Genomic DNA, 15,613 nt, shown 5'->3' on the forward strand with positions numbered 1-15,613 from the left:
ACACACACACACACACACACACACACACACACACACACACAAAATACTGTTAAATAACATATGTGCATTTTCTTTTTGTTTGAATTCGTTATTTTTCCAAAATAATTGTATTGTTGCAGTTTTAAGCAAAAGACAAAGGCGAAGAATCTCTGATAAAATACCGGATATACATTTTTGATATTAAAAAGACTCACAATCGGAAACCCCGAGTAATGCAGTTTAACATCATTTGTTGTTCATTAAAAATAAAAACTCGTTCCTAAAATTGAAATGTGGGACCCATATAATTTTATTTTGCAAGAAAAGAAAGCAAAATGTCATATTTATTTCAATAAATGTTATTTAAAAATATAAATATTTGGAATAATATTTCCAATGCAAACAAACGTTTTGATTATTTAGTTTCGCACATGTGAAATTCATTTTTATTTGGGAAGAGACACAATAAATAAATTATGCAGCAAAAAAGGGTCAAATATCATAGGACAGTAAAGAGATTTCAAGTAATACAGGGCACATAAAGACAATAATCCGTTAGCGGCGCGGGGGGGGGGGTAATTGCATTTTAACAGATAGAATGCTGATGAAGTTTCATCAGCATTCTACATTTTTATTACGTCAAAGGGATTTTGAGTGTACTGTATTTGCAAACACATATATTCAACATAACTTAGCCAGTTTGGTTGTAAAAAGTGCCGCATTTGAAGAAATATTAGCGGCATAATAATAAAATAGCAAAATTAATAATGCTTCAGAATAACTTGATAATTTTGATAATACCAAAACAAGATGAGACACATCTGTAGAAATCTATTATTATTATTATTATTATTATTATTATTATTATTATTATTATTATTATTATTATTATTATTATTATATGGCAAACTCTACAGGTTAAAAGACATAGTTTCCATACGCCTAAACACTAATATACAAAGCACTATGCCAAAATATACTAAGATACGCTATAACAACGTATGCTTCCTGTGCACCCTACAAATTAAATAGATTAATGTGGCTACAGTACAAAATGATAAAACTGATATTTTGAGAACAAAGAGAAAATAACGACCTTATATACGTTGCAATGTCAGAACACAAAATACTGACAGCAAAACATTTATGTCACTATGCAACTTTGATGAAACATTATTTCGATGCCAACCGGACGGTTAGAAATGAGGTCTTGTTATACATACCGTATAACAAGACCTCAGACTACTAATTATATCACATATAGATACAATAATCACTACGGAGAAGCCACGCGAAACTTCTATATCCCAGACATGATAAACAAATTACCTTTTGAATACAGAAACCTTACAAACTACAATAGCCTGAAAAGAGCTCTAAGGACATACTATGAACAAGAAAATTCGTTCAGGCTTCCAGTTCAGCGATGCATCAATACATTCCAAGTTATTGTGTGTGTGTGGGGGGGGGGTGCGTGCGTGCGTGCGTGCGTGCGTGCGAATTTCTCAATCATAGATTTCGTAGCTTCCCAACACAGCAAAAAACTAATGAATAATAACCAACTGGTATCATCCTCAGATAAGCTTACATATAAGCTTCCAGGATGAAAGCAGAGAAATTAGTTCTCATCCAAGATGTATCATATGTAACCAAATGCATGTAATGTAAGTATCACATGTAAACCAATGTATGTAATGTATGTATTATATGTAAACAAATGTAAGTATTGTATCATATGTAATCAAATGTATGTAATGTGTGTAATAACTGTAACAAAAGTATGCAATATAGAGTGATTATATGCATTGAGTATATAGTATTGTATATAGAGAGTGTAAAGTTGCAAAGAAACATCTGTAATAATTATCATTATGAATATTATAATAATATACGTTGTAAACACTTATTGTTATTATTATTTAAAAAAACTTTATGTACGAGAAAGTATTTGTTATGCATAATTGTGTTCATATAATGTACGTAATTTATCTGAGAAATAAATAAAAAATTATTATTATTATTATTATTATTATTATTATTATTATTATTAGAGTCCTTTTAATTATGAACTCTATAAAGATATATTTAATAAATTGGTTGTATTTTTGTCCTTTTAATTAAATAAATTAGTTTCATTTTGTCACAGATAGTTTTCGCTTCTGAACTACATGGACTATTGTTTATTGTTCCTATCAATATTACTAAATTCCAATCTCCTTCTCTGGAAATTTTCTCTTAGTAAATGTTTGACTTGTGTTGACCAATCACTGACTTAGCAGTTTAATCCAGAGATTAAATATATGGTCAGTTTAATTCCATAACGTTCTTAAGAATATTTCACCCTGTGATTTCCCAGAATCCTGTTAGGAAAGAACAGATCGCTGAGTATTGAACTTGCGATCATTTTAACACACGTTTCTGAGACAACAGAGGTTTTTTTTGTGTGCTGCTGCTATTTGTATTCATTAGTGGGTAAGAGCAGTTTCTATATCACATAAACAAAGCATTTGATTTTCAAGTTTATTATTATTTATAAATTAAATTGATTTTTCAGTTCATTTTTTTCTGCATCAAGATTCTAATTATTTTAGGGTAAAATGTCGAGTAAAAAAGTGGATGTTAGCGAGCATTGCAAGTTATCGTTACTATTGATTGTCTCTACGTTTTAACTAAAGCTGGAATTATTATGCTTATTACTGCAACTTAAAAAAATCAAATCTGGAGTTGAATAAATCTTAATAATTGTGCGATAAAGTTGGAACTGAATTAATCCTATATATATATATATATATACCTTTTTACAAAATTTACCTTTCACCTAAAGTTGGGTGGTTGGAAAGCAGATACGTTAACCATTCTGTCAAACAGGGAGGCATGCTCTGCATGTTACTGCAAAATGAAACGTTTTATATTTATATTTAGATCCATGTTGAAAATTCCATAAATATAATGATATTTGCTACAATTTTTATTACTGTAAATTCAAAATTTTTATTTTTAGTGAGAATATCTGAACTTTACAGTTGATGAAGTTAATATTTTTACCTTGATTAGCAAGGTTAATTTGATTGTATTTAAATTCTTTTCTTTTCTTTTTTTTAAAAAAAAAAACTTTCGGTATTCAGAATTTTTGTAGCTACTATGATGCTTGTCAAACAAAATCAACGTTCTCAAAATCAACAATCAACACTGAAATTGAAATCTTTCGCAGAAAGATTTTGGATATATTTGGATATAAACGTGGATATATTTCTTTATATCCACGTTTCAAGCCAATATAGAGTCAAGAAATGACGCTATATTGGCTTTGAAACGTGGATATAAACAAATTAAAGACGCATTACTTGAAGTATCCATTTCTCCTCATGAAAAACCTATTTCTAAATTAGAGAGCTCATCATTGGCTGAACATTTTGAGAAACCAGAAACAGCAATTTTAACAGTTGTATGTGACAAAATTTTACAACGAATACAGGCTGCTAGTAAATATCTAGTAGCATGATCCCGATATGGATTTGTTTTTAGCTAATAATTTGTTACAGTCTTCAGTTGGTTTTATTTTAGATATAAGAAATAGTTTTGCTGCTGTAAATGAAATTTATTAACAGATGAGACAAAAATTAAAGATGAAAAGTTACTATTGATGAAAGAGGGAAAAAACGGGGAAAAAAAGTGACGAAGTTTCACAATCTAACAATGAGATTATGTTACATGGGAAAGAAAATTTCGCTGTGAATTAATGAAAGAACAAAAAGCTATTTCGGCATATTAGATATGTTTGACATTTTTGTGAAGAAAGATATAGATCATGACTAGTATTAATAAAATTTTACAAACTTATGGGACTGATATTGATCCAGAAAAATTTACTGACGAAGTTAAGCAATTTTTAATAATGATAAAGGAAGAAATATGTACAAATTTATAAACGATGGGTTAAGATCTACTTTTCCGAACGTAGAAACAATTTTAAAAATATTTTTAACGATGCCTATTTCAAATGCAAGTGCTGAACGCTTATTTTGAGTGTTGAAACGAATAAAAAAATATTTAAGAAGCAACTTGCACCAAAATAAAACAAGTGACCTGTCGTTATTATGCATTGAATCAGATGGGATAGACTCGATCAATTATGATGTCATTATAGATATATTTGCTAAAACCAAACCCAGAAAAAAACTTTTAGTTATTAATTTTTTATTTAAATTTGAACTGATTTATTTTTATACTCTTTTTAAAATACAAATATATGTATACCAATGTTGTATTGTGTTATTAAAATTAGTTATTATGGAAATGTTGACTTTTATTTTCAATAAACTAAAAAAAGTGCTTATTTTTGAGGCTTCATAATGATGTTGCGCCTCGGGCCTCCAAAAGTATAAATGGGGGCTTGACAAAGACGAATCACACAACATTCCTTGGTTTAAATTAGTACTCAAACTGATAGCTCAAGGAAACAGTGAAGATCCTAAGAACATCTGAGAAGAAAAAAATGATCTAATAACATTGAAAATCGGAATCACAAACATGAAAAGTATTAAATACGGAGGAGTGCTAATCGAATTCAAAGAAAAGACGGACGTTTTCTTACTATATAACGAAATCTCTAAGGAATGCAAAGACATGTTAGTAGCAAATCCGAGGAAGAAATACCGTATTTTTCGGACCATAAGAAGCACCTTTTTACATAGAAAAATCGACTTAAAATTGAGGTGCGTCTAATGGTCCGAAGGTAACATTAAAATACGAATCTATACACTGTAACCGAAGCTGTTAGCGAAGTTCAATTACTGGCACAATATGTTAATAAAATTAGTAAGTACGCCACTGAAGGTAGGTACCTAAGTATCTCGCTGCATGTGGGTGAATCACCGATTTAGAGCGTCAATAGTCATTAGTGTGTAAACATATGTGCTTTTGTACGGTTCATTTGAATTATTTTTTATGTCGTTAAAATTTTTATCTAAAAATTAGAAAAAATGAGTGTAAAACAAAAAAGACTTTCATATAACGTGAGTTATAAATTAAATGTGATAAATTATGCAAAACAATATGGAAACAGAGCAGCAGAAAGACATTTTGGTCCACCACTAAAAAAAAAAATGTCTTTTTTTCTGTTACTGCTGGACCAAAATGTCTTTCTACTTTTCTGTTTCCATATTGTCCGCGAGTGGAGAAAACAAGAGGAACAATTAAAACTGCTATGTAAACACAAGAAACATTCTGTTCGCACCTAGAAAAATGGCCAGAATTAGAAGTACAAATGAAAAATTGAGTAACAAATCATCGAAACCGTAAATATCCCAACAGATTCATGAACAGGAGAAATATATCATACAAAATATGTGGCTTTCCGAGCAAGCATGAAATAATTTCCGCCATCACTTCCAGAGAAGAACAAGAGTTGCAATGCGTCGTGAAAAGGTGACGCAATCTTATTTTCTAATTACCGGAACAAGGACTAGGTTTGAGTACTTCAGAATCAAAACATTTATTTAGAGTGTGTATTTTGACTGTCATAGTGACATAAAATACAACCTAAGAAAATTGGTCATCATAGAATTTACTAAGGATCATGGCATGATCATCGCAACTGCAGCAATGTTTATTCAGTTTTATGGTTTAACGAGACCGCCCCCCCCACACACACAAAGATAAAAATCTAAAACAGTTTTAATTTAATTCTCTTCACATACTAAACTACAACCCTAATATCTCATTTTTAAAACATCAGGTCAAGTAGCTTTAGTGGGCTAACAATATTTTAAAGTGGATTTTTCAGTGAAGATGCCAGGAAGAAGAAAGTTGTTCGGATCATTGCACACTTGAGGTACATAATCAGCAACAAAATTTTATAGAATACAAGAGTCAAACTACTACAGTACCTTTAAGTACATCACTAAGAAAACCAATCTAGACATTCACCAAAGCAGTGAAAGGAAAATATGCAAACCTAATCGCAGTGTTAGTTAACTGGCACCAGAGAACAACGGGTTTATGAAGACAATCACTTAGCTATTTGGGAACAGAATGATACAAACTTTATCGCCTGTGAATGTTCATCATGTTTAAAGAAATATTGAGACCAAACACTCAGAATACCTAAGAAAATAATGATTGATGATACAGAAAATCAGCACCTTGGTGGAATGACGAACTAACAGTCACCAGAAAATGCGTTAATGCATTCAGACGACTATATCAGAGAGAGTAAAACAATCAAGATTTAAAGCAAACTAGAGGATATAATTATTATTATTAAAGCAAAAGACAGTTATCAGTACAAAATTTCAAATGAAAAAATAGGATAATGGAAAAAATTCTACTCTGTTTCACCTGCATCGAATCTTTGTAACTGAATATAAATATTATCAATAAGCAAAAATAAAAGAGCACTCACATCATTAACAGAATAAAAAATTAAAATAAAATAAGATAGCTCTATTATCAAAAACATAGCAAAATCTGCAGCTATTATTGATAAACAAGTTTACTCCTGGTGACGAAGAATTAAGAGATGAAGAAATTCATAAATTATACAGACAGGAGAATGACAAACATGACAACAGACACACTCCTAACAATGATGATATTACAGCTAATCCCTGAAAAACTTCTGGTTAGTAAGGGATATTTAGTGACATATCTTAAGAATTGATTTTCCCTTATAACAACAGCAAGTAACGAATAACTTAAAAAATGATTTATTTCCTTTAATATGGAAACGCCCAAAAATGATACCAATGATCAAATCTGGAATGAAGTATTTGACCAAGTTAGCAAATATACCATTAGTCTAATAAATATAGGCTGACCATACGTACCATTTTGAACGGGACAGTACTGTTTTCTTCATATTTCCCTGTCGTCCCGTCGTTTTAATAAAAATGTCAATGTTGTTCCGTTAAGAGCCTGTGTAGCTTAGTGGATGTGCGTTTGCACACCACGGCGCTTGGCCGCACGAAGGAAGATTTGGTTTCGAGTCTAGTCGGCGACTAGAGGAAATTTTCCTAAGCCTTTTTTCGACCGGTTCCCGAGTTAGTCGATCTCTGGCACGGGCAAGCGGGTTTTTCGTCCTGTAAACTCAAGAAAACGACCGTAGAACCCACATTATTTTCAGACATTAAATATATTGTGTTAGGGTTAGGGACCACGAGATGGCGGCACATTTGAGCCGTCTCTCTTCACTGTGTACCGCTTAATTAGTGATAGCCTTGGGTCATCTATCTCTGATTGGTACCAGTGGAGATTGAACTGCCCACTCAGTCTCCAAAAGTTAGATAGGGCTAAATGGCCTCGCCTACTTACCGTATACGGGAATAAAAAGGCGTTAGCAGAGTTTTTTATGTTGTCCCGTTTTTAATAAAAACTATAAATATACTTTAATATTGGTCAATCATAAGTGGTTATTCATATAATCCTATAATCGTATATCAATATCATGGATATCAGTAATTTTTCGATACTAAATATCGATATATGCAGTGATTTATTCAGAGAAAATTAAAAAAATAAAAAATAAAAATACACTTGCGCGTCTCAGACGCGGCGTCTGTTCTGCTGTAGCGTTGGGTTTTGTTTTTCCTGTATGCTAACAGGTGGCTTTGTTATTCAATGCCGGTGGTTTTAATTTCTTATTTTTTAAAGTTTTAAATCTTATTTTTTTAAAGATTTAAGTCTTATTTCTGAAAGCCTTAAGTCTATCATTGCAATGTCAAAGAGGCGAGACCGCAGTTTTAATAACGATCTCCAGAAAGAATTCAAATTTATTAAAATGGACAAGCTGTGTAGTGATGGAACCAAAGTGGTATGTCAACATTGTAATGTCCATTTTTCCGTTGTTTATGGAGGCAGAAGCGACATCGACCAACATCTACGTTGCCAGAAACATAAGGATGCTGAAATGACTCTGGCTTCAGTTAAAAACATCAGCTCGTTTATAGTGAGACGTGATGATAGTGAAAGCGATAAAATTGCAGCAAGTGAAACTCTTGTTACTTATCATACTGTCCGTCACGGCCAAAGTTTTCGCGCAAATGACTACTTGTAGACATTGATAAATGCAATTTATGAACCTAAATTTTTTTTTTCAGCACGTACCAAATCAGAAGCAATAATTACTAACGTTTCATCACCATATATATATATATATATATATATATATATATATATATATATATTTGTTATGGTTAAAGTGATAATTCCGGTTATTGTTAATAATTATCGGTTAAAGTGAATAATTCCTAGAGGAGTCTGGTAAATGTAATAAAAACATGTTTATAGGTTTTATATATAGGTTTTCATTCTCAATGGAAATTATGACAGCTTAGGTTAGGTTAGTTTATAATGAAAAAAGTAAGGAAAGTACTTCTTTTGCACTCAGTGAAATCGGAAACCAGAAATCATTATAAACTAACCTAACCTAATCTTTATTGGTTAAGTTAGTTTAGTTTATAATGAAAAAAAGTAAGGAAAGTACTTCTTTTGCACTCAATGATATCAGAAATCATTATAAACTAACCTAACCTACCCTAAACTAACCTGGATGTCGCATGTCGAACCAGAGTGTAGTCGTCGTTTGTCGTGGGCAGATTAATGGGAATAAAAGATAAACGTTGTTGCTGTATCTCTTTCCTCATCAATGGAGAAAAACACTGATCAGTTCCTCTCTGATTTATGTATTATCCCCATTCATCTGCCCACAACAACTTTTATTTATTATCCTCATTTATCTGCCTGCAATCATTAAGCTTGGCCCACAACAACGTTTATCTTTTATCCCCATTAATCTGCCTCTGCCCACTACAAACTACGACTACACTCTGGTTCGAGTTGCGACATCCAGGTTAGTTTAGGTTAGGTTAGGTTAGTTTATAATGTTTTCTGATTTCATTGATTGCAAAAGAAGTACTTTACTTACTTTTTTCATTATAAGCTAACCTAACCTAACCTAACCTAACCTAAGTTGTTATAATTTCTATTGAGAATGAAAACCTAATATGTTAAACCTATAAATATGTTCTTATTACATTTACCAGACTCCTGTAGGAATTATTCACTTTAACCATTAATAATAACCGGATTTATCACTTTAACCGTAACATATATATATATATATATATATATATATATATATATATATATATATATATATATATATATATATATATATATATTGGTCGAAGTAATAGAGGATTTGAATAAAACAAAAAGCATTCAGTCAGTTTAGATGCATCAAACAAAAAAAAAAGACATCAAACCTTTTTCAATCATTGTGTGGTACGTTTTGCCAAATTGTGATGTTCAAGACAAAATTATAGACTTTATTTCCTTACCTGGTGAATCATAGACCTACAGTGTATGTATGTTGAAGGTAGGAAGTGACAAATTTGCCTTGCAAAACAAAATTGTTGCTTTGTGTGCAGATAACACGAACACCAAGTTTGGTGGTTGCAAAAGACTTGGCAAAAATAATGTATCGCAAAAAAAAAAAAAATCGAAACTGAACTGAAAAGGCAGATTACCAGTATTGGTCGTGGGACACACATTACACCAATTGTCTCCAGTGTGATGTCGACTGTTTACCAATTGATATTGAATGTTTTGCAGTGAAAGTATACAAATACTTCAATATATACACAGTCAGAGTTGAAGAACTGAAAAAGTTTTGTGACTTTGCAGGAAACAATTATGCTAAATTGTTGTTAGAGGATGGAGATACAAGATTTTACAAACACAAGTACACAAAAATACAAGATTTGTCCTTAGGTCCATCAATTGACAGACTTTCAAGCATGTTTGATGGGCTTCGTTATTATTTTTTTTCTCAAAAAACGTTCTCTGTTATGCTGCGAAAATTGCTTGACAATTGCTGTTTGAAATTATTGTTATCATTTGCAAGAGATCAAGTGTCTACTTTCCAAACATACATTAGCTTAATTGAAGAAGTTGATATTTCAGCTAGAGAAGTAGCCATGAACATTGAAAATCTTGTAAACAATTTAGAGTGTTTGTAACTACTGATGACAAAAAACAACTGAAAATGTTACTACATTCAGGAAAAATTAATGATGCCACGTTTTTTGAGGTAGTTGAGAATTTCTATGAAACCAGCATAGAATATGTCAGCAAGTGCAAGTGCGGTTTAGGAAACACTGAGAAATTCAAGTGAGGTGCTACTAAGGAAGACACCTGAATGGAAAGAAATAGAGGACATTCTGAACGAGGACCTCATCACAGCACAGAAACAGAAGAAACTCGTGTATTCGATCAGTGGACCCTCATAAAATCTATAACTGTGAAGCAGTTGGATACATGAAATAAAGAAAACATTCCTGTATTTGATAGATGGTACAGATTTTTTTCTGAAATAAGCGAAAACCGCCTAGACTTTCAAGACTTTTGTAAGATTGTAGAGTTTATTCTTTGTCTTCTAGGAAGTACAGCACATCTTGAGAGAATATTTTCTGTTATGAACACTATGTAGTCAAAGGAGAAATCTAGATTAAGTGTTAAGACAATGAGGGCTATGTTATTTGTAAGACAAAATTGTGTCATGGAGTGTGAGAAGTTTCATAATAAGGTATTGAAAGACCAAAATTTGATCCGTAAGATCACTTCAGTGGAGAAATATTCATGGTATGATTGTGGTGAAAAACAGTCTCCCTCTACGTCTACCTAAATTTTTGTATGGGTTCTGTTATTGAAGAATAATGATAAACTTAATATCTTTATGTAATAATTTTTTATCGTCTTACGTTTTCATGAATACAGAATATTATATAACTCCTGCCCTGTTTTTGCCATCCTAATGTCCCGTTTTTGTCTCAAGGAAATATGGTCAGCCTACATAAATATCTTTGGAAAACTATCAGAAAAAATGTATGATACACCGATTAATGCAAGTTATTTATAAAAAGACATATTAAGCGACAATCAGTATGCATTTAGATCCAAGTCAAACACAGTAGGCGCTATTATGGAAGTCAAAACTTTCACACAAAAGCAGCTTTCAGCAAAAAATAATGATATACGACTGATCTTCCTAGATTTTCAAAAGGCCTTCAACACTGCATGGTGGTCAGCTATAATCACTCAACTGAGTAAACTCGAATGTCCAAAAAACTTATTCATGATTACAATATATATATATTTAAAGATGGAAGAGCAACCATGAATTGCACCACGTTTCGTCAAAAGCGTATTGCAATTTAATTTGTACGAAATTTATAACACATGTTTTTGTGTAATATAATTTATTAAAATGCTGGCAATAAACTTATTTCCACATTTGGCTAGTTGTGATTTTTTTTTTTTTTTTTTCATTTACAGGTTAAAATGTCGTCCTTAGCTTTTGGACACTAGTGTATTTATATACACGTGAACTTGTCTATGGTGAGATTCTGCTGTTAGCAACTTCTGTGCTAAAAATGATTGGATATTGCTTATATATTAAGTGTTTGATACAGATATTTTAGAACGTATAATATAATATTAATGATGATGATAATAATAATAATAATTCAATATCAATATCACAGTTTGTTATTATACAGCATATTTACATATATATACTATTAAGACATTATTAATACATACTTTTTCACTACAAAAACTCAGTATGCAAATTTCTGAGTACAGTTGACCCTTGAACAACGCGGGGATTAGGGACGCCGATACCCCGAGCAGTCGAAAATCCGCGTATAACTTTTGACACCCCCAAAACACTTGACTGCTGTTGACCGGAAGCCTTACCGATAACATAAACAGTCGATGAACACATTTTATATTATATACTGTATTCTTACAATCAAGTAAGCTACAGAAAAGAAAATGTTATTAAGAAAATCATAAGGATGCGAAAAAACATTAACAGTACTGTACTGCAGGAAAATTTGGGTATTGAGACTACATTATAACATAAATAGGGAGTTTATAAGCAATTAAAGCCCGACAAGTTTCGTACGTCGTAAGACTTACATCATCAGGGACAGCGTTACATGAAAGTTTTACATAACAAATGCCGTTTAACAATTAACTCCGTCAAGGGATCCTTAGGGCGTCTCATGCCAGTCCCAAGCCTGGATAAAGGACGAAGGTCGGTCAGATGAGTGTCGATGCTCTGACCGTAAAGAAAAATCAAGACTGTTATCCGATGTTTATTCCATGCATAACCCTATACTGTATACTTTATGAATCAATAAGAAATTGCAATTTTTAATTAAAAACCTTTGTTTTCTATCAAAATTACTTCTTGCGTGAATTTTGGGACATCCTGTACAATCGACAGCTAAAACATGCCAGATCGGTCGTCGCCCGGATGAACAAGATCCGTGATACCAATCGAGCGACCGGGGTTGGATCGAAAAGGGGGATACCGATAGCAAACAGAAACTGAAACTGACGGAACTATTATCAGTAGCAGGGGCGCGCCGGTAATATGTGCAATGTGTGCGACGCACACAGGCGCCAAAGTTTGGTATGATATTTTAAATAAAGTGAATTTTGTCAGCAAAATACTGCAGTCTACATCTGTGAATCACCAACTTACTTTAGATGCATCGAATGATCTAAATCAATTTTTAAATGATTATAGGTCTGATGAAACTATCAAAGAAATTCAAGGGCGAATGCTGGTCTTCAAATTCACGCTTGCTCTTGTTATCGTTCAGGAAGTGATTGAAGTCTGATTAGCAGAATAATGAATTACTGACATTTAAAACTATATATTTAGAAATTTATGCACATTTAATCATACAAATACGACATTTATTTTAGAAATTATGTTCTATCTTTTTCAGTTTAGCTATTTGAATACAAATTCTACCCTACAGTTCTTTATGAACTGGTCAATAACATCGTTAAAAAGTTTAACGACGTTATTGACTTTACACGCACACTTGTAAAGGCTGGCTGAAGCTCACTGGCTAGAGCTACTTTGACTGCGTGTGGCCTTGTGTTTAAGACGACGTGAAGGGAGCGAAAATGGCTATGCGCGCGCATGAAATCACAGTGCTACAGCGATGACCTGGAAGCTCCTACAACCGAGCAAGCATCGGCCTTCGCTACACAACGCAAAGCTCATTTATTGCCGCGCAAGCTTGAGACGTCTTCTGTCTACAAAAATAAAAGCCTAAATGGAATGCTTATCAATGCATGCATTTATTAACAAATAAATATTACTTCTTTCTCAATTAATGAGCTTGCGCAACAAGCATGGAGAATTCACCACTGAAGAAATTGTAGAAAGTTAAAATTAATTGCTGCAAAATTTGACGCTGAATCTGTATTTTGTATAGTAGACCACTAAGGCGACGAAAAAAGACAACACAATTTGATTACGAACATGAAAATGAAAATATAGTTGATCCTGAAATTTCATTTAAAGTAATTTTTTTCTCTGCATAATAGATCAAATATTACAATCTTTGAAGGAAAGATTTACTTTATTAAAAGAACATACGAATTCGTTTCAGTTTTTGTATTTGTTAAGTACTTGACGAAATAAATAATATTTATTATCTTGTAAAAAGTTACGACAAAAATTAACACATGAGAATCATTCAGACATTGACACAGACGATTTATGCGAAGAAATTTTACACTGTCAACCATTTATTTCTAATTTTAAAAACGATATATAATTTTTGTTAAAATTATTAAAAAAACACTTGCGCTCCACAATGGTACAAGACAGACTTTCAAATCTTGCCATTATATCAATAGAATCAGATATTTTGGATCAACTTGATATACATGATATTATTCGAGAATTTTCATTAATGAAAACTAGAAAAGTTCAATTCACTAAGTGATTTTTCTTTCTGTTTAAATATTTATTTAACTATTTCTTTACCCGATAATGTTTAATATGTTCCTATTTTATATACTTGTAAGTTACTATTATTTATTTATCTTATTATTTATATTTACTTTATTATTTTTTTTTTCAAATTATTTTTGTTGTTTTTGTATGTTTATTGTTTTTTATACATTTTTTTATAATTCTGCTCTTTGTTCAATATACTTATAATTAATATATTTCGTATTTCATTTTAACTCACTGATACGTTTTTATAAAGTGATTTTTTTTTATTGAGGAAGGGGTAATAGGGGCGCCAACTAAAGTTTTGTACATAGGCGCCGGACACTACTGGCGCGCTCCTGATCAGTAGGAATATGGAATATACAGACACTTTGGATGTCAGGAAAACTAGAAATACTTCGCGAGGAAATGAAGAGATATCGGTGTGATATACTAGGACTGGCGGAGATGCGATGGACATCATCAGGAGAGATAAATGCAGGGTGACCACCCAGCAAAAATATTTCGTACCAACTTATGAAAAAGGTACTAGATCTGAAAAAAAAAAAAAAAACTAAATTTTTATTTGCTTTCATTTCACTCTATTTAGGGCATTTTACGATATTACTACCTTATTATCATAGATGAACTCAATGTAAAACCGCTACATTAATACATGTACAACAAATATGAAAAGAAAAAAAGTCAAAACTTACTTCACCTTAGTCATCTGTGAATTCAAGAGCTGCAGTTGTCAGTAATCGTAACAGAAGTCCCAATTGTAACTCCAGCACTTAACATGTATATTAATTTACTATATAATTTTAGTGTTTAAAATAATGTAACATTAAAATTTCAGTTATTTAATATGCTATTTATATATATACAGGAGTTCTCACTCACAAGAAAAACACTTGAAGTATTTATTCGTTATTTTTAGCAGATTTTGCTAAATTAATTAACTCTTCAGAAATAGTAGAATCTATAGCTGATGAATGTTTCAATTTTCTTTTGTCAAAAGGAGTCCATTCATCAAGGGAGTTGTAGTTGATTTCTTATTTTATTTTTATTTATTGTCACTGCTGAAAATAATCCTTCAGTTGCTGCTGATGAATGAGGGAGGCACATATAGCTTTAACTAATGTTGTTAAATTAGGAAACATTTGGTCTCCTACGGCATTTTTCATTTCAAAAACTTTATTCCAAAAATCAGTGAATTCTCGACCTTTTTTTCGATGCTTCTACAGTCTTCAATAGTTGCCATTCTCTATCAAGCTGTTCATAATGCCCCTAGATATATATTTTCTGTCTAAAAACTGATAATTGTCTGCTGGATTTATCTTTTCAGTGGGTGTCCAAATTACGCTGTGCATCAATAAAAGGTAGTTACTCATATTAAAATATTTAATTTTTCCACTTGTTTTCATTGCTGTAATGATTGCGCGAGAAGTGTTTGAATAGGGAAGAATATATTTTCATTGGCTAATGCCAGTCGGATTGCGTGAGTATGGAATCGGGGGGGGGGGGGTGAGAGAGAAGAGAAGGGTAGCGAACAGTGGTGGGAGGGTTAAAATAAATCATGCTTGTGTCATTGAATGTGATATATGGGGAGGTGTGAGAAGAGAAAAATATTAAACTCATATGTCTAACTCTCATGTTGTTGTTATTACTATTATTTTTTGTTTTATTTATTTATTTTTTTAAATTTTTTTCTGAAGGAAGAAAGTACCAGATCTGTTGCTAAACGTAATAGAACACTAAAAATTTAAAAAAGTACTAGTTCTAGTACGAAAGTACTAGTGGTGGTCACCCTGGATATAAGGATAA

Source organism: Typopeltis vanoorti, chromosome 10 (assembly GCF_054136105.1).
Source record: "Typopeltis vanoorti isolate ZY-2024b chromosome 10, IOZ_Tvanoo_1.0, whole genome shotgun sequence".
Lineage (NCBI taxonomy): Eukaryota > Metazoa > Arthropoda > Arachnida > Uropygi > Thelyphonidae > Typopeltis > Typopeltis vanoorti.